The sequence below is a fragment of the Odocoileus virginianus genome, chromosome X, assembly GCF_023699985.2.
Source record: "Odocoileus virginianus isolate 20LAN1187 ecotype Illinois chromosome X, Ovbor_1.2, whole genome shotgun sequence".
Lineage (NCBI taxonomy): Eukaryota > Metazoa > Chordata > Mammalia > Artiodactyla > Cervidae > Odocoileus > Odocoileus virginianus.
Window position 1 is genome coordinate 7,343,257 of NC_069708.1, and position 26,645 is coordinate 7,369,901.

At 36.9% G+C, this 26,645-nt stretch overlaps 1 protein-coding gene and 1 non-coding gene across 8 annotated transcripts in view; both read right to left on the reverse strand.

Moving 5' to 3' along the window:
* The window catches only part of DMD (dystrophin), a 2,261,655-nt gene that overhangs the window by 794,953 nt on the left and 1,440,057 nt on the right, over positions 1-26,645 (reverse strand). The gene's annotated exons all lie outside the window — the stretch shown is intronic.
* Positions 5,609-5,680, reverse strand: TRNAC-ACA (transfer RNA cysteine (anticodon ACA)). Its single transcript has one exon. It is a non-coding gene; the product is annotated as a tRNA-Cys (tRNA).

A 26,645-nucleotide genomic window follows, 5' to 3' on the forward strand; every position in this document is an offset into this window, starting at 1 on the left:
GGAAAACACATCACGAGGGGAAATAGCTTTGAATAAGTTCAGTGAGGGTTGCCATTTAGTTAATTAACTTAGCCATTTTCATTAGCAGACTCAATATTGACTTTAGAATAATGTCTGCTTAATTTCTTTCAAGCAATGAATATGTATGAAACATTGTCAAAGGTAAAGTAAAAATTAAGACAGCATTAGGTAAAAAATAAAAATTAAGTTACTCAAATATGTCACAAAATTTTTATAGAGTACATTCATGAACATATATTCAACTGCAGTATGTTCTTCCAAACTTTTAAGATATGACCTTGGCATAGACACATTATTTCAGCTGCTTAGCACAAGATTTGTAATAATCTCAATTTTATAAGAAAGTGCATTTCTAAATTGGTTGGAGAAGACTAAAACAATGCATAAATCCAATGCACTGAATATAATTTTCTGCTTCAATTGACAATCTAGTCTTTTGAAAAACAGGCTTACTTTTTAACATTTTTTGGCCATATTCATTTTATGTGCCTTCATATTAGAATAAATAAAGTCAGCAGGCTCCTATTGATTTTTAGAGGGAGCAATCTCATCTGTAAGAATGAAAGAAAGTGAAGTCCATCAAAACCAATTGATGAACAAATATGTGATGAAAATTGAAGAAAGTAATAACATAAAAATAAAGGGTAAGTATAAATATATTTCTGAAATATGACAATGCATTTCAAATCTAGATTTTGTGTCCTAATAGGTAAAAGGTAGGAGGGCCTTCAAAATCATTTCTAATTAATTGTAATCATGAACACACATTTCACAGAACAGTGGTTTACTTTCTTAGCCATTATATTCTTAACCAGGACCCATAGCAGAATCCACTGTGTTGGGGTTCTTGTTTTGTTTTGATACACATATCTAAGTTCCATACCAGGAAATCTATGATGGAGTCCTGATATCTAAATCTAATTTTTATGTTTATAATTTGTAAATAGACGCCTAGATCCCAGTAGTACAGACAGCCCTGCTCTAGTCCACACAAAGCATAATGTTTATTTGTAGTAAGTGCCTTAGACTATTTCTATTAACATCGTGTTCCCAGTCTCATGCTGCTTTCACTTCAGATTTACTAAGTCTGAAACTGCAGTCAAAAGCAGTGTAGTAAAACAAATAACATAAGAGGTGAAAGTCCTTGGTTTAATGATCTGCTTTGCCATTCAGGAACTATCAGGTCTCAGCTGAACTGGATAATCCCCTAAACCAACTTTCTCTTTTGTAGAGCTGAGCTCATACTTCTTGCAGTATCTGAACTTCACAGTTCTCTTTCATCCTGCTTCCTGTTTTCATGTGGACTTCACCCTGGATTGTCTGTTTATCTTGCATCATGTCTCTTACATTGCAGGGCAGGAGGCTAGTTCTAGCCCTTACCACTTAGGCTGTTGGGAAAAATCACAAACTGATTTGTAGCCTCCAGTTTCTACTTGCTGTAATTCAATCTCTACATTGCTGTCAGATGGCGTTTTCTAAAATAAAATTCAACTCTTTAACAAAAAGTCTCTTCCCTCTGGATTAATTTATCAGCGTTTCCCACGGGTGCATATGGGGAAAAGTCAAACTACCCATGCTCCTCTAGAGATTATGATGTATTCTACCAGGGACACATATAATCTACCTAGCAGAGCCAAGACCTTCCCTCATGAATCACTTACTGGAGAAAATACTGCAGCAGATCACTTAGCTCCCTGATGTGGACTGATGCTCCAAGCCGTTGTGTCTATTGTTCTTAATGGAACAGAGTTGTACTCAACAGTTACTAATGACCACCACGTCTCTCAGACAAGAATGATTCGAAGTCCCTTAGTTTGTCAGATAAAGATCTTCAAACTTCTACCCAAACATGACTTTCCAGTTTCTAACATGATCCCCTGTTTTCAGGTGCAATCCCGCTGCAATATTCTGTTTATAATCTTTCCACTGGTAATAATCTTTCTTCTTTTCTTGAGTGCTTCAAGTCCTACTTCAGATTGGAACAAGGTCTGCATGAGATGAGGGCTTCCCTTAACGCTGTGGGCCAAGGCTATCTTGCTTCTTACGTAGTATATTTGAGAAAATATTTGTCCATCCCTGGGCATCTCCTGTATTACGGTCTTCTACTGCTATCTCCACCATCCACATAATTATCTGTTCAGCTAGATTATAAGGTTATAGAGGACTTTTTGAGGGTGAAAAGGTTACTCTGTCTTCTATCTCAATGTAATCCATGCTCTTTTTAAGTATCCATTTAGCTTGGTATCACGCACATAACAAATGTTCAATTATTTATTGAATGAATAATCCCCACGTTTTAGTCTTCTAATGAATTCACTCTGAAAACTAATATTTCTGTCAATCACCAATCAATCAACCAACTTCAAACTAACTCCCCTTCATTAGAGATGACTAGCAGCCTTAATATCAAATCGCTGATTATTAAGACTGGCAACAAGATAAAATATTCACCCCTTAACTCTTGCTCTCCAAGGTTAATTCTTTAAATCTCTTTTGATATGCCAAGTTCAGAGATAAAGTAACCACCGTCTGTCACATAGCAACATGCTGATCTTAAGCAAGGTCAGTTAACCTTGCTGAACCTGGATTTCTTTTCCTCAACAAAGGAGATAATATCCACCTCCTACAACTTCTGTGAGACTCAAATAAGCTAATATGTAGGAGGCATTGTTAAATATATGCTGGTTTATAAACTGTAAAGTTCTGAAAAATTTGAGAGACAATGGTGCGGCTGATTCCGTTGCTGGTTTAACAGTGAGATGAAGACAGGCTTAGTAACATAAGGGCAATATTAACTGGCTGATTAGCTCATGAAAATTAGTGCATGTTTTGCTACTAATAAATATGCTGCTAGAAAATGTAACTGATTTTCACACCACAATTTTTCAGCAATAATTGGTTGAGCATCTTCTAGGTATGAAGCATTCAAGTCCAAAAGACATTCAGGAGTTATATCCCTCATGCTTCTGGTTCTACATCTCTGTTGTTTTTCTTTTCCATACTAGGTATGTGAAATAGCCTCAAAAAGTGATTTTTTCCCCTTCAATGTTTTTTTTTTTCTTATCATGATGGTTAAATATTTTTTTATTAGTTGGAGGATAATTACTTTACAATATTGTAGTGGTTTTTGTCATACATTGACATTTTGTTTGCTTGTTGATTAGTTAGTTGGCTGGTTACATCAGGCAGAGATGTTGAATAAAAACATACTCCCAACAAGACAGAATAACTCAATTCTAAGTAACTCAGGGGCTAACATGTATTGTAGCATCAATCTAATTTCTTCTCTACAGAGACAGTGCCCAGGTTATTACTTCTCTCAATACTATTCACGCCATTGTTTATCTAGATCAATGCCGTCCAACAGAAACATGAGCTGTACATGTAAACTAATGTTTTGTATACATTCAAACATTAAAAGAAACAGGTAAAATTAATAATATACTTTCTTCAACTTAATATGGCCAAACTGTTACCATTTCCACCTATGTTCAATGTAAATATTATTAATGAGATATTTTATTTTTCATATGATGGTATTGCTACCCAGTGTTTTATACTTGGAGCACATCTCAGTTTGGACTAGTTACATTTCCAGTGCTCATGCAGGAGGCTGCTGCTGCTGCTGCTAAGTCACTTCAGTCGTGTTCGACTCAGTGCGACCCCATAGATGGCAGCCCACCAGGCTCCCTGTCCCTGGGATTCTCCAGGCCATACAGGAGGCAGTGGCCACCAAATTGTAAAGCACTGATGTAAAAGTTGGGTATTTTGTTCATATAAGAAACTGATTGTGAACAAATATTTACTATTCTCCTAGGTCTCTTATTTTGACTATTCTCCTTTAGAGAACATTTGAAATATTATATAACCAGCTATGTTAAGCATATTGAAGTTCCCATTTGAAAACCACAGAAGAATCATGGCCACAATAAATGCATCCCTACTCCAAATGGTAACCTAGCTATTCAAAAAATATATATGAAAATTCTTACATGAATACTAAAAGCAAATGTTGATATAGATCTCTACATATACAAGTCAAATGTATATTTAAATTATAGATGAAAAATTACAGCTCTATCTTTGCCATATTTTGACATTTCTATTTGCAATAAAGCTTCATCAAAAGACAGAGCTCTTCATGGATATAACAAGAATTTTAGTTACTAGGAAAACTATTTCAATATAAAGTTCAAAACACAAATGAGAACATAAAGTTATTTCCAGGATACTCTCAAATTTCACTAAAAAATATTTGTCCTAATATGCGTAAAATGAGAACTGGCATTTCACTACTATTTTAGAAAAAGAAAAATGCCAAATACTAAATCTGAAAGTTTAAAGGAACATGAGAAATCTGCATGAAAACTGATGAGTCTGAATCACCTGAACTTAGAAGGCTCGGTGGTTTCAGAACCATAGTATCTCACAGATAAAATCTATTATAATCCAGTGAAACCCTTGCTTATGACAACCCAGCTTCTCACACCCACATGCATTTCAAAATACGGAAGGATCAAGTTCAGTTTCTCGAAATAACATATTGTTATACACAAAATGGCAAAGATTTCCCTAATGCTAAATGTGATGCATGTACAAAGATAAAATAAACATAAATGATTAATTATATTTTCAAATGTCAACAGGGGGAAAGAAAATATGGTGGCAAACTAAAATGACACCCAATGGTTCCTCTGCATAATCTCTTCCCTTTGAAAGTGGTAAGACTTGTGACTTACTTCTAACAAATAGAACATGTCAAAGATGATGGGGTGTCACTTTAAGTTACATCAGATTGTGACTCATGTCTTGCTTAAGCAGTCTTTCTCTCTTGCTGGTTTTGACAAGGCAAAATGCCACCATATTGGAGAGTCACATTTGGTAAGGACCTGAGAGTGGCTTCAGTCAACAAGAAACTAACAATTCATAAGGAATTGAATCTTCCCGAAAACCATGTAAATTTGGAAGCAGACCCATACCCAGTTGAGTTTTCAGATGAAGCATCAACTCTGGCTGATACCTTGACACTTGTGAGAGACTCTGAGGCAAAGAGTCCAGATAAACCAAGTCCAAACTACTATCCCATAGATATCTTGAAAGCCTTTTAGAATATATTCTACTTTAGGACTTCCCTGTAGCTCAAACAATAAAGAAGCTGCCTGTGATGCCAGAGACCAGGGTTCAATCCCTGGGTCAGCAAGATCCTCTGGATAAGGGAATGGCAATCCACTCCAGTATTCTTGCCTGGAGAATTCTATGGACAGAGAAGCCAGCTCATGGGGTTGCAAAGAGTCGGACACGACTGAGCGACTAACACACATTCTACTTTAAGTCACTACATCTGTGGTGATTTGTTATGCAGCAGTAGATAGGTAATACATAATCTTACAAACTTGTTAAGAGGCAAATATGATAATGCTTTATAAGTAAAATTGTGGTGACATTAAATGTTTTTCAGTATAGTGAAGTTGCTCAGTGTCTGACTCTTTGCGACCCCATGGACTATAGCCTACCAGGTTCCTTGGTCCATGGGATTTTCAAGGCAAGAAGACCAGAGTGGGGTGCCATTTCCTTCCTCCAGGAGATCTTCCCAACCCAGGGATTGAACCTGGGTCTCCTGCATTGTAGGCAGACACTTTACCATCTGAGCCACCAGGGAATGCAGGAAAAAAAGCATATTTTAATGAATTACTGGGAACTTATGGCTACTTTTTAAGTTTCAGTTTCAGAAATAAGAGATCAAATATACAAGTGGATGAAATGATAAAACCATTAAGGTTTCATGCACGCTCTGACATTCTTAAAATTCATGCTCAAATTCTAAGCAGAATAATGATAAAGATGAATAATGTTGTCAGTTATACAGCTTTATTTCAGCATTTTGCAGTTGAAGCAGATGAGTTATCTTTGTGTTGTTGCTATTTCAAATGATTCTTTCAAAAATTCTCCACAAATTCATGTAGCCACGAATGCCATAATCTGTTAAGACTACTTTTAGGTAAAAGGTCGCATCAGTCATGAAACATTTTTTACTTGGTTCTTTAGGGGTATTCTCATCTGTCTTCTTAATTTTATATGTTAAATTAAAAGCACAGTTTATTTTGAACTGTTTATTTAAACACATATAAAAGATAAACTCTGAGAGGATAGAAGGAAAATGGAGAATGAAGTGAGCCAACCTTGCTCACTTCAACAAGAACATAATTGCAAGCAAAAGAGGGAGAGAGAGAGATTTTAGACAAAAAAATACAGAAATTATGGGGTGAGAGAAGGGGAAAAAGGAACAAGAGAGCTGATGGAAAAAGAGTGAAGGAGATTAACGGGTTTTGAGAGGATGAGATGTAAGAGTGAGGAACAAGAATAAATTACAATTTGGAAATTGAGGTTATGTACTCTTTATAACGTGGAAATAATTAAAACAAGCTGGAATTAAATTCTGAAAATTGGTGAGGAATGTACAATGTAGAAGTGAAAAATAATAGTTCTAAGCCTTTTCTGTTTAAGGGATGAGTTTGAGGTTTGGAAATGCATGAAATATCGCTAAATTAATTTAAAAATGATACATAAGATCTTAACTTTCTGAAACTAAATTGATAGCTTTTCACAGTCTAAACTCCATTCTATACAACACCATTCAAGACACAAATCAAGTCTTAGAGATGGTTCTAAATGAATTTTCTGAAAGAGTTATTTTTTTCTGATTCCTTTCCCCCTCATCAAATTGTGTACTTCCATCTAAGACAGATACTGAGAAATTTTGTCTCTGGAAGGGTTTAAAAGTAAAAGAGGAGAATTCTTTTATAATGCCAGGAATGACACAGTACTTGAAAACTGAGTAGAAATATGTGATACATTTAATTTCAAATTGTCTTTAAAGACTATATCCATTCTATCATTGTTTTGACATTATGATAATATTGAGCAAACAGTCTTATTCAAATTTAGTAAAACATCACAGGGAACTTCTCTAGAGGTCTCTGTGAGTAATGTTGGTTGTCTATTCTTCATACACACAATTAATTAGAATTCCTTCACTAAGCAGCTCTACTATCTGTGGTAAAAATCAAGCAACCCTCCTCTGCCAACCCCAATCTCACATCTTATTTATGCTCATTTCTACTGCTCTTTATAATCTCCGTTTCCGGCCCATATACTTAGGGTACTTCCTGGTAGCTCAGTTGGTAAAGAATCTGCCTGCAGTACAGGAGAACCAGCTTCAATCCCTGGATTGGGATGATCTCCTGGAGAAGGAAATGGTAATCTGCTCCAGTATTCTTGCCTGGAAAATCCCATAGTCAGAGGAGCCTGGCAGGCTACAGTCCATGAGGTCGCAAGAGTCGGATATGGCTTAGTGACTAAACCACCACCATCTAACACTTAGACTTTCTAAAATAGAGCATTTACTCTGAATTCCATTTCCTTCCCTGGTTATGGCCATGTTTTATTTGGGAACTCAGAAGGCAAGAGATACAGAAACAGAAAAAGTCAGTGGGAGAAGTAACATCTTTCATTCTAATGTAACACAAAGGGAAAAAGCAATGGATAAAGAATTCTGATTCAGTTTATGCCCATGGTCACCTCCTAAGGACCTGCATACAAAAGGCATTTGTTTTAATTTGGGTCTCCCCAGAAGAACACCCTATAGCAAGATTGTGTACTCAAGTAATTTGGGGATGTGGTTCCAGGAAACACTAGGGGAGTGAGGAAAAGTGAAATAAGGAAAACTGCCAATAATGGGAGTGTTATCAAGCAAGTCAACACTGTGGGTATGTGAAGCTTAATATTACTTGAGAGTTACTTGAGAAAATATAGGAGGTAAACCTTGAATTTAACATATCTGAAGGGTAAGGTGGCTGGGGTATTTATCTGCCAACTGCTACCTTAAAGAACCTTACTTCCTCTACTTTTCTGCTCTGCTCCAAGAATCAACAAAGAAAGCCCCCAAGTAAGAAGAGGCAAGTTCCTGGTAATGGGAAATCGGGCAGCATGTTTAGGAATGATAAGTAGTGAACAGACATACTGTGTTGGGGGTTGGGGGGAGCTACTGTAAAATACATTTGCTCTTTAAATGATGTCTACAACCTGCCTGGACTTCCCTTGTGGTTCAGCTGATAAAGAATCCACCTGCAATGTGGGAGATCTGGGTTTGATCCCTGGATTGGGAAGATCCCTTGGAGGAGGGAAAGGCTACCCACTCCACTATTCTGGCCTGGAGAATTCCATGGACTACAGTCCAGGGGTCGCAAAGAGTTGGACATGACTGAGCAATTTTCACTTTTACAACCTGTCTATATTTGGAGAGCATAGATATCATGTTATGATCACTACTCAGTTCCATTAATTAGTCAAAATATTAGGTCCCCAAAATATTATGGATATTATTTGGTTACCTTTTTTTCATCCATCCATCCATCCATCCAACCAACCATCCAGCCAGCCAGGCAGCCATCTCCCTTCCCTTTTTTTGCCTTTTGGGGAATTTTCTAATTACCTATCTACTTTCATCATGTTACAGCTTCATGTGACCCAATTCAGGCCAATGTTTCAAGGAGATGGTTCTTGGATGCTTTGGGCAAGAACAATCCTAAAGAGATGTGTGTGTGTGTGTGTGTGTGTGTGTGTGCGTGCACATGTGTGTGTAAGCTGGGCTCTGAAACTGTTGTAGGCAACTTTTACCACCATAAGGTCAGCCAGATGAAGCTGAGAGGTTGACAAAGAAAGGCAGAATTCATAAAGCGGTGAAAAATGGAACCAGAACCCTGATGACATTTATTATTTAAATCACTTGGATGCAGTTTTGTCTGTCAGTTGCAGCTTTGGCAGTACCGACCAATGCATCCCTTGAAACAGTTACTTATGGGTGTATTAGGACTAATCCTCCATTACATGTCACAGAGGGTGAAAATTTATGCTACTTTAACTAATTTTATAATTTTACACCATAAAATCTCTTGGTTAATGCTAGCAAATAAGACTTCTCTGTCACTTTCCTAATACCTATAAACCATATTTTGTATTCCCATAATGAAAAATAATGGGATCCAGTAATAGGACAATCATCATGTTCTGAAAGAAAGAGATTTTTAAATTTGCAGTTTGGGATTAGAGCTTTGTAACAGCCCAAGTGTTTACTATTTTGAGAGGATGCTGGTGAAAGAAAAGGTTAACCTAACAGTACCTGCTGTGCCCACATTGGCAAATGAAAGGCAATCACACAGATGGTGGCATTTGCCTGAGAGTTTAGTGCCAGAGGTGTCCTCTCAAATGCACATAAATTTGGATGGGATTTCTATCTTTTCCTAAAGATATGAATGCAGCTTTGCTGGAAAAATTTATTTTTCTACTAACACAATAAAAATCACCACCACCACATCAATAATCAATCATTTAATAGTGACTATTTATTGATCCTTTGGTATATGCCAGGTTAGCAAGAAATTCAGCTTTGTTCTAGATTGCTGTTTGGTAGTCTTGGGTTATTTTTTTTCTTATGACAAAGTGAAGTACTTACAATTGTGCCTAACACACAGTAAATTATTAGTAAATGTTATCTATCTCTCCTAACACTGCTAGAATTCTTCCATTCTCTTAGGGAGAGAAAGACTCCAAAACAGGATTAAATTAAGTTTCTTTCTTGACAGTCTAGTGTAGACTGGTATGGAAATAGGTACCGATGTATGGATATATAAAGAAATGAAGGAATGATACAAGCTGAATGCCTGATGCGCAGGAGGCAGAAAGTAATGAACACAGCTAGAGAAATACTGCTGGGGGCTGGAGGGTAACAGGAAGACAAGATGTGTCTTGTTGGACTTCAGAGGGGTGGAAGGAGTGGTCACACTTGGAGATCTGTGATGTAAGAGAGAAAAAAAGAAGGCAGACACACTCTAGGTCGCCCAGGCAGGCTGGGACAAACAAAGCACAGAGGCCTAAAGGGAAGAATATTGGGTGGTCTCTCCAGGATGCCAGCCTGGGTGAAAATGACCAATGGGAGAAAACATCAGAATATAGCCAGAGGTGCATTATAGAGGGGATGGACTAGAAGAGAAATTAACTGAGGAACTTTTGCCTTTGCTGAACCCTTGGCATCCCTCACCCCAGTAGGTATAAGGTTTGCTTGCCTGGAATTTTGTGACTAGTAGAGGCTTTTGTCAGAATCAACCAGGCATTGCACAATAGTGTATTGGTGGTTTCGTAACACAGCTATCATTCATACTATTGGCACATCTGAAGAGCTTGAAGGGAAGGCAGATTAAGGTGGAAGTTTATCATCTGTTACTGTTTTATGGTTTTGTCACTGTCAGGAAAATTTTTATTTAACTCTGTAGGAATGATACTAAATACATACATACATATATATACACACACACACACACACACAACAACAACAGCTATCATTTATTGGTATCTCACTCTGTAGAGGTATGTCTCTGAGTTTGCATGTATCGTATCTCTCATTGAATCCATTTTTGCAATGTCACTTTTGTCCCAATATTCAGATAAGGAAGCCAAGACACAGAGAGGTCATATACTAGTAAGGACTCTGCAGTAGACTGTTACTGGGCAGTGCTGGGAATCACGCCTCCCAGAATTCATCTCTATGCTGTTCACTCACATTTTGACTGAACTTAGCTGTATATCATAGCTTTAGCCAATGGGATATTAACAAGTGTGGTACAAACATAACGCTTGAAAAGGACTTGAGCATTAGTGTTCTTTTGGACTCTTCTTCATGGAACTCAAACACCAAGCTGTGAGAAAGCCCAAGGAGCCACGTGGGGAAGACCAACTGGAAACAGATGGAGGCTCCTGGCCAACAGCGCCAGCTGAACTCCCAGCCAGCACCAGCTGCCACTCATGTGAGGCCATTTTGGATTTTCCAGCTTTCCCTGCACCTTGGTTGACACCACGTGAAGCAGAAGAATGTTGTGGTCAACTCTCAGAATCATGAGACACAATAAAAGCTTGCTGTTTTAAATCACTTGTAGGGTAGTTTCTTGTATAGCCTATATAACCAGAACAGAGTGAGATCAAAATTTAAATCAAGCAAGCTAGCAATGTGTAGAACTATACAGAAGTCAGTCAAATCTTCAAAGCCTAGCAGAATTCCATTTCTAAAAATTCCACTGCCTATGCCAGACGATGTGATGACTACTGGGTTCACCTCATCCCCTCTCTCTTCCCTGTTTCTGCTCTTATGTAAATACACACGAGATCCTTTTTGGTGATGTTATCTTTGCTCTCAGGAACAAAGAGTGACCTTATTACACTTTCAAACAATATCACTACTCTGTTCACATTTTAATTAGCACCAAATTGTAGGCAAATCATTATGTAAATTGTTAGTGGAGATAGTGGCTTCTCTGTCTCCTCCAGGATTATATAACAACTCTGGTCCCAGGGAAGAAGTCAATGACAAGGTCAGAATCCTGGTCAGAGATAGAATTAGAGAGAGGAAATATAAACTTCTTGTGCATCCAGGGAAAGGCTGCCCTTAACCCTAGTGACTAAACAACAACTATCCAAAACAAGGGAATCCAACAGAATTTTTATTTTCATTTTTCCAAATAAAATCTACTATCTATTTCTATTATCCAAAACAACCATTCCTTCTTCCTCTGTACTCTCTCAGGCCCCATACTCTGTTACACGCTCACATTCTCACCACAGCTTGAACTAAGCAATTATTACTTAGATGGGCTTCCCCGGTGGCTCAAGTGGTAAACAATCCGCCTGCCAATGCAGGAGACGTGAGTTTGAACCCTGGGGTGGGAAGATCTCCTAGAGGAGGAAATGGCAACCCACTCTAGTATTCTTGTTTTGGGAAATCCCATGGACAGAGGCCTGGTGGGTTACAGTCCATGGGGTTGCAAAGAGTGAGACACAACTGAGCACACACACACACATGCACTTAGACAGCTGGGTGATTCAGAAAGCAATCTGATTCTTTCCATTTCTTCCTTCCAATAAGTTCTATTAAGCCATTCTTCCTAGCTTCCACCTGAAATCTCCTAGTCTGCAGTGAGGGGTATGGGGAAGGGGGATGGGAAAGCATTGACTTCACAATGTAAGTCTTACAAAAGTGCTCCAATACTTATATCTTTGGGCTTTTTCTTGCTCCACTATTCAGATTTGGTTGTGATGGGAGCAGATAGCATGGCGTTTACTTTATAGGTCCCTAGACCATGAGGAGCCACATATGAATGTGATGAAGATATGATACAGCCCCAAGCCAATGGACTTTATCTGGATTTAGTTAAGTGAGCGAGACTATGGATGGTCTGCCTCAGAGAGGCAGTGAGTATAGACATCGGAAAGAAAGTACATGGATATTTGGGTGATCCTTGTGGAGATTCTGAAACATAGCAATATATTGAGGATAGCATAGTTATTTTGGTTCCCTGGGTTCCTTGAATAATTTTTAGAGAAGAGACTATGTAGCCAGGCTGGGATTTATGTGCAAAAGATACAATAGCTTAAGCTATTGAAATCTGGAGTCTCTTGATTACTGTAGCTCAGTCTACAAGCTAACAAATCTAAGAAGACAATGATAACAACTGCATTTATCATTATGTTTTAATGTTGTCTCCTCTCACCAAATGTTCGATTCATAAACCCAGGTGTCTAGTTCATTCATAACTCATTCTCCTCTTCTAGCAAGATACTTTCAATATTGGAGACAATAAATACTGAATATACCAATAAACAAATGCTGCTATCCTCCTAGGATTTCACATAAAATATCTTTGCAAATTTTTGTGACTCTCAAGACTACCAGCTTTTGAAACTATTGATCCTGAGTTAACATTATATGAGAGTTAGTACTGGTTGATTAGGGCTTCCCTTGTGGCTTAGATGGTAAAGAATTTTTCCACAATGCAGAAGACCTGGGCTCGATCCCTGCAGCTGGGAAGATCCCCTGGAGGTGGGCATAGCAACCCACTCCAGCATTCTTGCCTGGAGAATCCTCATGGACAGAGGTGCCTGGCGGGCTACAGTCCATGGGGTCGCAAAGAGTCAGTCACAACTGAACGACTAAGCACATTGGTTAATTAAGTACATAGGAATGTATCTTAATGGAATATCTTACTTATGAGTAAGAAACCTGACAGATTAAAGGTAATGGTCAACCAATTGCACTGATGATCTTTGTATATGCACATCTCTTTGCAACATGACTTTTAAAGTTCTTACCATCAAGAGGTGCACTTTTCCCCCTAATTCTTGAATCTGGGCTGGTTTTGTGTCTCGTTTTAAAAGTGTATTGACAGCAAGCCAGTTCCAAGCCTGGGCCTCAAGAGAATATGTACACTACTGCTTTCTCTAGTAGAATCCTTTTTTCTGCATGAGAAACAGTCCAGGCTACCTAGGTGGAACAGGAGAGACCAAATGGAACGGTGGTGAATCCTAGATAAGCCAGCCCTCAGTAACCTATCAGCTGATTGAAAAAGCACGAGTGAGATCTTCTGAGATCATCCAAGCTTCTGCTTTATCAGCCTAGTTGATCCACATACTGACTGCAATTGAAAATGGTTATCATTTTTAAGTCAATTATTGGGTTGGTCAAAAGTTCTTTCAGGTTTTTCCCATAACCCTGTACAGAAAAATGCAAACAAAATTTTGGCCAACCCAATATTTTACAGGGTTTGTTACACTTTTGTAGCACTGGGTAACTGATATCTAAGGGAAGGCCTGAAATGGGAGTGAAACTTGGTTAAGAGTTCCTCAATAATATTACCAGAGTTCCAAATCTTAAAAGAAATGAAAATTTAGAAAGTGTAACTGAAGGCAGATTCAATGCTTTGCAAAGACACCTGTACAAAAATTCACAGCAAACTAATGGAGGTAGCCAGTGGAGAAAGGTTTTTAGAAGAACATTATTAGTAGATTTAATAGCAGCTACATACTATTTATCAGCCATTGCCTGAGGCAATGAAGGGTGGGAAAAAATACTTTTGACTTTTTTTCTCCCTCTGTTTTCCAGTCTGCTGCCAAAGCCTCCAATGGGTTATATCTACCCAGAAGCTGGTGATCAAGGAATAAGCTGGGGAATAATGTGGTCCAAGGTCAACTTCTTGCAATATATACCATAGGAGGAGGAGCACCCAGAATGGATCTGAGAGCACAAGGCATATGAGGTGGGCATATGTGGGTTAGAAATCCACAAAGGCTTATGTCTCAAAAGTATAGACAGGTTACAAGTGCTCATGGGTTCTGTCAAAGCTGAATGTTTATCCTCTGGGGTTGGATGGATGTGCTTCACACAAACCAAGAGAGAAACAGTTTTAGAAAAAGCCTCACCACTCTCTGAGAATACACTGCCTGAATCTGACAATGAATGGGACTGACAGTCAAATCCCATACAGATTTCTGACAGCTATCTTTTATATCCTTACTGTGTAAAGTGGAGACCAAGGTCTAGAGCATTGGCATAACCTGGAAGCCCGATGGGAATGTTGTGTCTCAGATCCTACACAAGACCCACTGAATCAGAAATCTTGTTTTAACAAAATCCCTAAGGAGTTCATGTATGTGTTAACGTTGGAAAAATTCTGCTCTATGTGAAGACACAGAGACTCTCTCTTCCTTACCACTGGTATTAGAATTTTATAACACCCATCTTGTAACAGTAACCATAATTTAAAATATAGAAGTGTATTAAAATACATATTGTGTCTTTAGTTCCTCACTGAACTGTGGATGAGCAAATTAGCCTCATAAGGCATTGACTTTGTAAACATGAGGACATGGAAGTGAAAATTTTATGTAAATAGCCCATACTTCTGAGCTAGTGAGTGATGAATCTTCTTTGGGACTCAGCTATTAGCGCCAAGTTTAGTGATCTTTGCAATAGTGAGCTGAGGTTGGAGGAGGGTAGGAAGATGAGGCAGGACCAGTCACTACACAAACCATTGCAACATGTGAGGTCACATTCAGAAGTAACTACGTAAAAACTAAGTGAGAAATTGGAAAGCAGTTATCTTAAGAAAATTGATTCTTCATTCAACGTAGAAGTGAGTATTTAATCATGTTGCATTCCAGTCTAAGGATAAACAAATTGAAGAGGTTAATGTCGACCACTTCCTTAATTATTTTAGTGTTTAAAAATTATTTTAATCCACTCTCAAGCCCTATAAAATCTACCCACTGAGCATCTTTCCTATTAACTTTCCTGTTTCCTGGGCTATCCTGTATTGGTCACCAATGCATGAATACCCATGTAGTACATGAACAATAATTTTTCTCTCATCCTTCACCAGCATCATCAGCGATTCTAGTGGAAAGATGCACATTGCTGATATAAACAAAACAATAAGGCAGGTTCAAGGAGGTAACTGTATTAGTCTAGGATTTGTAACAATCGTAATAGCAACAAAAGCAATATTCACAATGATCATTGAGATTGTGACTGAAAAACAGATTTTAATTCTTTTATAAATGTCTAAGTGGGCCCAAGTATTATTGCCCCATTCAAAACTGCTGATGACACTCATATCAAGAACAGGCAGAGGGTTTCACCTTTCCAAGAAATTTTTTAGACTGCCTTTAAGGTATACTCATCAGTCACAGGTTGCCTACAGAATGCAACTATCAAGACAAACAGAATTTTCTTGAAGTATCCTTGCAATGACTTTGGTTTCTGGCCCATTTCCTGGTCCATCTCTTTCCATTCATTCTTGGAGAACTGTGCCAAAGACGGTGCATACTTTTCCCAGTGATAACTGAAAACGTTTACAAATTAGAACTGCATCATTCAGTTCAAATACTTTTACCTCTAAAGCAAAACAGATTGATTTTCTCTAGCAACAAACAATGAAATAGTCTCTCTGATGTCTTGTAATTAATTCTCATATCAGTAAATAAATTAAAAGGCAGCAGAACAAAATATGTCCACCATGCCCTTTACCAGTCCCTTCATAACCCATACAGTGGCCTCGCCGTGAACGATAAGGTGGATAAATGAGGGGAATGCTGATTTTGGCATCCAGTTTACTCTCAGATAATCTAGCTCATCCTTCTCAGCTGACATGAGACCGAAATAACATCAAAGGGTGATAAACTCTTGCCTGCAAACCTGGGGTTCCACGGTTCACTGGCTCCAGGCCTAATCTATCAATCCATTTTCTACACAATAAAAGGTATGAAACCCATTACAGATCTGTTATAAGCCCTGGCAGGTGGTCTACAACAAAAATGGGATACATCAACCAGTCCAACATACAGTGTCTCTTTTCTAAGGCGTGAAGTACTAGGGGTCAGCTGAGATGTATAAAGTAGTTAGAATTTAGTATTAAATTCTTTTAGCTACATAAATAAACTCACACAACTTACAGTATAAGCACAGAGACGTGACAAAAGTTCATTTCTGATATGACTGACCTTTTATAAAATAGCACTGCTATTTTATTTTTGCATTATTTATTGACTTTTGCACACGATGCAATAAATGAAACTGGGTTAGAATTTACCATCTTGCGCTCTTCAATACATCTTTAATTTTCATTTGTTATTCAACCTCAGTTTAAGGAGTTAGTATATGAAAACCTCCATTTAATGCCATTTCAAGGTCGTTAAGTTATTAGAAAGAAAGGCAATCCCTCTAGTGTCAGAGTTGGTGCTATATAATCTAGTCATTCCGAAGCAAAGGCATTGTAGACACAAGAGGAGCAACTTTTTATATTAGCAAAATCTCTTTTTATCATATGATTTCTTTTCCTTTCTAATATTCTTTGCTATAGGGCAAACATCTTTGTGCTAATAAAGGACTTATTTAAAAAAATGTCATACTGAAGGTCAGAGTTATAAATTTTTTTTCCTTTTTTTTTAAATCATCATTATACTTCATTTTAAATTCATTGTGAACAGGGAAGAAAGTTTGCCGAGAATAGTCACATCTGTTTTTCATCTGAAACTAGTTTACCTTTAATAAAGTCTGGTCCACAGCATATTTAAATGACAAAGTTACATACTCCATGCACATTCTTAGTATGCATATAGTGGAAAAGTAAAATTTTAATATGGAAATGACGTGATGCACACATATCAGTGCTTTACAATGCACATTGGATTTTTGTTTCTCCATATTTTTAAAAGGGCTCCCCTGGTAGCTCAGACTGTAAAGCATCCAGCTGCAATGCAGGAGAGGGTTTGATCCCTGGGGCAGAAAGATCCCCTGGAGAAGGGAATGGCAACCCACTCCAGGATTCTTGCCTGGAGAATTCCATGGACAGAGGAGTCTGGTGGGCTACAGTCCACGGGGTTACAAAGAGTTGGACACAACTGAGCGACTAACACTTTCACTTTTCATATTTTTAAAAAGAGCACAGCCCTGAAATGAACAAATTGTCTAGTATTAGGCTGAAGTTTCCTAACTGAAAATTATCTAGCACCAATGAAACTTTCGACAAATGCTTTCTCATCACTCACTCTATCAAAACAGAGGAAACAAACATGTTGAATGGAGGTAGGGGAAGGGGGCAAGGAAGCAGTGTGCAGGCTCAATCACTCCCTGTCTGGATTTCTAAGTTCAAGTCAGTTGAGTATATTGCAAAGGTGCTCACGGTTATGTCATCTGGAATTCTGCTTATACTTTCGGCATGAAAATGTTGGGGTTTCAAAACCATGGTGGATTACTTAGACTTACTTCACAGCCAATGTGAAGAGGTAAAACAAATGATTTTCCAGCACTTTTTATCTGAAAGGCTACTCAGTCCTAGATAATGGGAATAATAAGATCACTGGAAATGGAGAATACAGGATATAAATTCTGTGTTCTCCACTAGAGGTCTTAGTTAGTCTTAGAGCCTCTATCTCTCCTCTGCAGGCTTGTAGATTCATAGTGGTGGCAGATGTTTATTTTAGCTTTCTCCCCAAGGGCCATATTTATAGCTGTTTTTTTTTTTTAAGATGGTGAGTATTATTCAGTCCCCCACCAAATGTAAGTATGTGGATCTTCCTAGAGGATATTAAGCTTAGCCAAAACAACAACAAAACAGTCACAGGAGGACAAGTACTGCATGGTTCCGTTTCAATGAGGTATCTAAAATAGCCAAACTCACAGAAACAAAGAAACAAAAATGACGGTTACGGGGCAAGGGTGAAAGGGAAATGTAAATTGTTCAGTGGATGAAAAGTTTCTGGAGGCATGTTATAAAGTAGTGCCTATAGTTAACAGTACTGTATTGTACTCTTAAAAATGTGTTAAGAGTATTGATCTCCTGTTAAGTTGCTCTTATCACACTTACAAAAAAATATGGTGACTCAGAATTTTGTGCTTGCTCTTTGTGTTTTTCTATTCTAACATTACACATAATGTTCAAAGTTAACATTTTTAACCAATTACAATGCATCCAATGCTGCGTTATGCATTTTCCATGTACTGTCTCATTGAATTTTCACCAAAACCCGGAAAGTATGTTATATGATTACCTGAATTTTGTGGCTATTATAACGAAGCGGTGAAAGCTATAATCCATAAACCTCACTGTTAATCACCACAATAAACTGCCTTTTCACAACTCCAGTTTACTTTTTGTTTGTAAAATGTCTGATCTGTATTCTTGGCACTGCTTGAAGTCATTTGGAAAGTTAAAAACCACACATTATTATAAACTTCCTGTTGTTAAATTCTGATTAATTTAGTAGGAATGGGACAGGCTGGAAACTAGGACCCTTTGCGGCAGTGCCGCAATGCTCGTACCTGGACCTATCTCTCCTCGAGCAAGAAAATACAAAGAAACATATGAGACTAAAACTAACTGCATGCATGCACAGTTAGGGCAAATGCTGGACAAGAGATTCGGAGAGATCAGAAGGCCTAACTGCCACTTCTGAAGAGCCTGAAGCAAAAGCAGTTTACTGTGCCTGCCCCCCTGCACACAACACCGCAAAGGCGTGGGCAAATCACCTAAGCCATCTCTTTCACCTGATTCCTGGACACACCCCTACCCTCACCCCATGTGAGGGACAAGCTTGCCCTCGGAGTGTGAGCAAGCAAAGGAACCTGTTATTTGTACTTGATCCCCCTTACTATAGCAGGGGCCCCAATAAAGCCTTCCCCAAATTTCTTGTCTGGCCTCTGATCAATTTCTATTGAGGAGGAGGCCAAGTACTTCGGTGGGTAATAGTAATGGCAATCTGGTTTCTAGGACAGACCAAATGTCTCAACTTACTGAGGTGTCAAGAAAACATTTGTGGTGATAATACTACTACTTACTGACTACTGGGTCAGGCCTAATTTTAAGAGCCTGATGCCATTCTCAGGCTCTTAAAAGTAGGTCTCTGGGGTAACCTTATATTTTTTTCAGTCTTCCAAAGTGGGAACTCACTCATGAGAGTGAAAGAGGGAGCTATTGAAAATAATGACGGGATAACAGGCACAATCATGCATCATGACACACAATCTAGTAAAGACCCCTATCTTACTTTGAAATTATATGAAGCAAAGTCAAGGATGCTTATGTTATAAACTTTACTACTCTGCCAGTCAACTCAGCTTCAAACTATTTATCAACTACAAATTAGAGATATGAAAAGTTATAATGCCTAGTTCTATGTAATTCTGAATATTCTTTAAACAATTCAAGAGCGGGACTTGATTATGATACGCTTAGGAGAGCATGTGGCACATAGTGGTCACTCATTAGATGTCTGTTGAATGAATTATTGAAATTAATGAATAAATGTTACCATGAAATTATTAACTATATAAAAGAAACTTTCAAGATGATGAACTTCCAAGAATTATCAGGCTATATATGTTAGTAGTAAATAGGTAAGCAACACTTTAAAAAAATTTCCTTTAAAGATTCTTTTCTTTTGTTAAAAAAAGTAATTCACATTAAGGGCAGGATTGAATGCTCACTACTAGAACAATCTATTAATCATGGCCTTTGCTAGGAAAATAATCAATCAGAGCAAATGTCTGTTTTTGAGCAAGGAATGGAAAAGCCAAGCTTTAGCTTGATTTAATTTTCTCATTTTTACTCACATTTATAGTAATGACAAATAACTACTGGCGTTGTATGGCAATCATATTTGGAAAACCAAATATTTGTTCACCTTGATACAAATGAACAAATGTAAAATGTGTACTACTTGAATGGATACTAAGAAGTGACATAATTATGGGTTAATACAAAATGAACCAGATTTCTAGAAATTTAGATACAGTTATTTGTACAATGTTCATCATCTGGCCTATGAATTTCACCATATGTATTTTTACTTTCATAATATTTATTTTGTGATTTATTTTGAAAATGATTCTTGACTATTATCAATATTGCAAAACTTACTCCTATATAGAAGCTTTGCAACATAAATTAATTTTTAAATCTTACTTTTTAAAAGTAATGTTACAGTTTTGTTGTTAAAAGGCACTTAACTGAAATTCACTTTCCAGTAAAATTTCTTATTATCGTTGTTTTGCCACTAAGTCATGTCTGACTCTTTGTGACACCATAAACTGTAGACTGCCAGGCTCCTCTCTCCATGGGATTTCCCAGGCATGAACAGACTAGAATAGTAATTTACTATTTACAAATAAATGGTAAACTATGAGGCAAAATTTTAAATATATTCAATAAAATGAAATGTATTATGACTAATAGGAATGTATAATATATACTACCTATAAAGTTATTTAACATCAAAAATAGTAGACATATAACTAATTCTGAAATAAACATGGTTTCTTGTATTAGATAATTATAAGCAGTTCCTAGTAAAGAAGGTTCTGGAATATAAGTTGAAAACATGGCATTCAGTTTTCCAAAAAGGGCAAAAAGCAAAGCAAAATCATTCATATGGTTTCTTAAATGAAAAGAAACCTCAGGTTTTCCTTCAAATCAACAATGGAATGAATGGGAAAACACTGAATCAAAATTATATTTTGCAATAATTTTTTAATAGTTTTATATTTAAATAATGTGTTCTCAAATAAGTCATATAATCTTTCTAGGATTTAGTGTTCTAATCTAGATGTGAGAGTAATTTGGTTTCATTAAGCTCCTTCCATCTGAATAATGCTATGAGTCTACAAAATAAATGTCCCATCTTTCTACTTTTTCAATCATTTACAGGAAGCTTATGATTCAAAATTAAGACTGTTAAAAAATATTTTGGTTTTAAGTAATGGGTAATCTGTATGCAGCTCAAGCAGCAAGAGAACCGGACATGGAACAGACTGGTTCCAAACTGGGAAAGAAGTGTGTCAAGGCTGTATATTGTCACCCTGTTTATTTAACTTATATGCAAAGTACATCACGTGAAATGCTGGGCTGGATGAAGCACAAGCTGGAATCAAGATTGCCAGGAGATATATCAATAACCTCAGATACGCAGATGGCACCACCCTAATGACAGAAAGCAAAGAGAAACTAAAGACCCTCTTCATGAAAGTGAAAGAGGCGAGTGAAAAACCTGGCTTAAAACTCAACATTCAAAACATGAATATCATGGCATCTGGTCCCATCACTTGGCAAATAGATGGGGAAACAATGAAAACAGTGACAGACTTTATTTTCTCGGGCTCCAAAATCACTGCAGGTGGTGACTGCAGTCATGAAATTAAAAGACACTTGCTCCTTGGAAGAAAAGCTATGACCAACTTCAACAGCATATTTAAAAGCAGAGACATTACTTTGCCGACAAAGGTCCATCTAGTCAAAGCTACGGTTTTTCCAGTAATCATGTATGGATGTGAGAGTTGGACCATAAAGAAAGCTGAGTGCCAAAGAACTGATGCTTTTGAACTGTGGTGTTGGAGAAGACTCTTGAGAGTCCTTTGGATGTCAAGGCGATCAAACCAGTCAATTTTAAAGGAAATCAGTCCTGAATATTCATTGGAAGGACTGATGCTGAAGCTCCAATACTTTGACCACCTGATGTGAAGAAATGAGCCATTGGAAAAGACCCTGATGCTGGGAAAGATTGAAGGCAGGAGGAGAAGGGGATGACAGAGAATGAGATGGTTGGATGGCTCAATGAGTTTGAGCAAGCTCTGGGAGTTGGTGATGGACAGAGAAGCCAAATGTCACAAAGACTTGGACATGACTGACCAACTGAACTGAACTGAACTGAACTGAAATGGGGAGTTGAAAAAATATCTACATGTAACAGCCAAAAGAGCAGTAAAGAAAAGGGAACACAAAGTGTCGAGGGCAGGAGAAGATGAAAGAAAGATTAAAAGAGAGTAGGAGAGAATGTGTCATGTATGCTACCCAGGCACAAAAAAACCTGACACGTGTGCTTTTAGAAAAGTAGATTCATGGTAGACATAGATAGTTATCAATTCATGTGAGTTACTGCAGTCATGTCCAACTCTTTGCAACCCTGGGGACTGTAGCCCACCAGACTCCTTTGTCTATGGGATTCTCCAGAGAAGAATACTAGACTGGGTTGCCATTCCCTTCTCTAGGAGATCTTCCCGACCCAGGGATCAAACCCATATCTCTTTTGTCTCCTGCATTGGCAGGCAGGATCTTCACCACTAGAGCCACCTAGGCAAAGACATATATTACAGAGAAAAAAAAAAAAAGACAGTAATAGTGGTGGGGAGAGGTTAGAACAGAGGGAGCACTCCCTATCTACCTACACACACACACACACACACACATACACACACACACACACAAGTTCAGAGAACATAGAAAGAAATATGATGAATGATAAATATTGAAATCAACACAGAATCAGACATGTGTATGAAGATTAGAGAGTGAGACACTCAAAGGGGGAAAAAAAAACACAGACGTTAGCTTTAATTACATTGCCATTCTGTAGATCTTATGGATATTATTGCTAGATTGTAAGACTCAAAACATGCATTAGACAAAAATGAGGACATCACTTCATGGTCCTTATCTGGAGGAAACCACAATTTAAACCAAGACCTATATTTCACCTCAAAGCAACGTTTTCCACCTGTGTTATAAACAGGTGCTGGGTCGGCCACAGCAAGTTAACACAGTTTTGCAACAAACCCATTAAAGAGTCCACCACTCTCTTAAAGGAACAGCTATATTACCTCCCATCACTGTTTTCTGTATTCAGTAATAAAACATAGAAGTGCCAAAATAATTGGTAAGTTGGCTAAATACACAATGTACAATGTAATAGAGTCAGCTGTGGAAAAATGCACCTGACATCAGGTATTGTATTAGCAGGATGTTTTTAGAAATACTCTATGTTAAGGAACTGCATGTCTGTATTCCAGCAATCACGACCTACTAGTTACAATTCTAACACTCACTCTAGCCTTTAAATGGAGGAGTGTGCTAGAGAATACAGGCAAGGGGGTCGCCATTATTTCTTCTCTCTTCTAATGACTGAGCATTTAAGGTTTAATGATGATCAAAACCATCTCTTGATCATCTTGACCACCTTATTTTTTTTAACTGTTGACTTGCGTAATGACATAAATTGGCATTAATCATTCATTTTCCATTCTTAAATTTAATTCAACAGGGATAGGGTGGCATTAGGATTGAGAAGAGACAAATACTTTTTAACATGACTACTGAATAAGATTCCAAATTCTATGAACTTTAGTGGCAAAGACATAGTATAAAAATTATAATATTGGGATAAGACACAGATATTATGAATGATATAGAAATATAAGTCTACACAAGATGGTGTTCATAGTCTTAGCTTTAATTTTTTATCATAAAAAATTGACATTCTATTCTGTTGCAGAAAAGATAAAATCTTGACATATGCTTCACTAGTCACAAAGCTATTATCATGTTTTTGACAGTTCTCTCACATTTCCTACAATTATAATTTCTGTGTTCCTTTTTGTAATATCAAGGAATATTTGGGCACATCTTTCCTCCTTGTTCTCTTCTTATGAGGAATGATTTTATTTGTAAAAGTGTTGTGTGTCTACAACATTTAATTACTAGGAAAATACTTTCCTTCAACATGTAAGTGTCTATATGTATATGTGGCTATTCTGAAATCATTAAAGGAAGAAATGTTACATTTTACAGTAGGACAAAATTAACTTAAAAAATTTAAATTATGTTTATTTACACAACTGAAAGAAAGTGTCAATATATAAAAATAAAAGGAGGTTTTCCCCCCAAATATCTAATTGCTTGAATTATAGAGGTCAAAACACACATTTTGAATTTAATGTCATATAATTGGTACTCATTTCAGTTCATAAATATTTTATCAGTCATGTAAATGATCTGCTTCAAGAACTTCAGCATCATCGATTAAAAAATATAATGAATACCCTGACAATTAAAAATTCAGTCTCTACTTCTTTCTTTTCAAATCATCTATGTAAAGAAATGTTTCTCAGTGTAACTTTTTCATGGCTCTCAATTTGGTCGAGTATTGATGAATGACAAGCAATTCTTTATAGGCAATTGTACCATTTTTGAAAGAATCCATTTCATATTACATGAAAATTATGCTTCTGTGGTATTTTCTTGGTATGGATTTGCTCCCGGTTTGAAGGATTACAATTTGCTTTATATTTTGAATAGAACAAAGTTAACAGGTATTCAATATGCTCAATAAGGTAGTAGAAATGTGGTCAAAAGTGGATGAGAGGTTTCAAAACATACTTGGAAGGTCAAAAGCATAGATGGAGAAAGTACATATGGGGACACAAAAAGTAAGGGAGAAGAAGCCTTCGGTACAGGGGATCTGAACTTGGCAAAGCCTGGATAGTGTTTGGATTAAAGATGTCATGATGTCTGAGAAAAAGAGCATGTATGAAAGCTTGTAGATGCAAATTTGTGTTAATATCAAAACTACCCCACAATGAATGGTCTTCTTTTAACACTGACCTACAGGCAAAAAGAAACAAATCAAAACAGTGAGTGTGGTTCTTACCTAAAGAAATTGGACTTCTTGTCTGGAAAGAATTTTAGCATTGGTATGAATAGCTCAGAATAAAGCCCACTGTATCATAGACTTTGAAGGTTTCTTTCAACAAGAGACTCAGCTCTCTACCTTAGCACATAGAGTAAAATATCCCAGTTAACAAGACCCATCCAGCTACTTAGAACTTGTAGTCTATTTTCTCCTTCTTAAATATAAATATACACAAGAACCCTAGCAGTATTTAAAAAGTCTACAGCCCCCAAAGGGAAAATAGCATGGGAGTGGACAAATTCCTTGAAAGACACAACTTATAAAAGTTGACACACCAAGAAATAAAAATATAACCATTCCTGTATCTATTGAAGAAATGGATCCATTATCAAAAATTTTCTCACCTAAAAACCTCAACAGTAACAACAACACAAATCTAACACCCCATGCACTGATGGCTTTACAACTGAATTCTTCCAAACATCTCAGGAAGAAATGATACCAATATTCACCAATTTTCACCAGTCTTGGTATCATTCCAGAACAAAGAAAGAGAGAGCCTCTGAACTTGATTATTAAGTCTAGTTTAACATTGCTATCAACACTCAAGAAGGATTCAAAAATAAATTACAGACCATTTCCTGCCATGAACAAAGATATAAAAATCATAAACAGCATATTAGAAAACTGAATCCAGCAATCTATAGAAAAGTAGAAGACATCATGACCAATAGGATTTATTTCTGGAATTCCAGAGTAATTTCAAATTCCCAAAACAATGACTATCGTTTGTCACATTCAGAGGAAAAAAAAAAAATCATAGGATCTTTTTAATAAATGCAAAGAAAGTTATGAATAGGTTACCTATTTGTAATAAAAATTTGAGAAAAAAGAATAAGGAAAAAATTCTTTAACCTGATTCAGAGGATCTATAAAAAGTTCTATAAGGAACATAATATTGAATGATTAATTACTGAAAGCAGTCCACCTGAAACAGGAAATGACTCAAGGCCTCCCATTATCACCCTGTCTCTTAAACATTGTTTTAGAGGCCCAAGTTTATGCAAAAACAATTAAAATCCTAAGGACTGGGAAGAGAGACACTACCTCTATTTGATGACATGATTGTGCACATTAAAAAATTTGAAAATGTTTTACAAAACATTGATATTAGTATGTGAATCTGGCAAGGACACTGGATGTGTGTTTAATGTAAAAAAAACTATTTTTATATATAAGCAACAAAAAGAAAATAAAACTTGAAATGAATCCCATTTATAAAAGGACCAAAACATCAAATATCTGGGATTAAATCTAATAAAACATGTGCCGGTCCTCTGGATTGAAAACTACAAAGTATTTCTAAAAATGCATTAAAGGAGTCCTCAACAAATGAAGGGATGTAACATTTTCATAGATTAGATGACTCAACATTGTAAAAATGTTAACTGATCTATAAGCTCAACACAATCAAATTGATATTCTGGCAGGCTTTAATAAAAATTGGCAAGTTGGTTCTAAAACTTATTTGGTAAACCGAAAATAGCAAAAAACAATCTGGACTAAGAAGAATGAGGTTTGAATTTTTATGCTAGCAGATCCCAATTTTTTTTGTAAAACAAGTATGTGGGTTTGTGTGTGTGTATGTGTGTGTGTGTGTGTGTGTTATATACATGCGTGTGTGTGTATATATATATACACACATATACATGCATATATACTTATATATATAGGTATATATATATACACGCATATATATTGCATGTATACATGCATATATACATAGA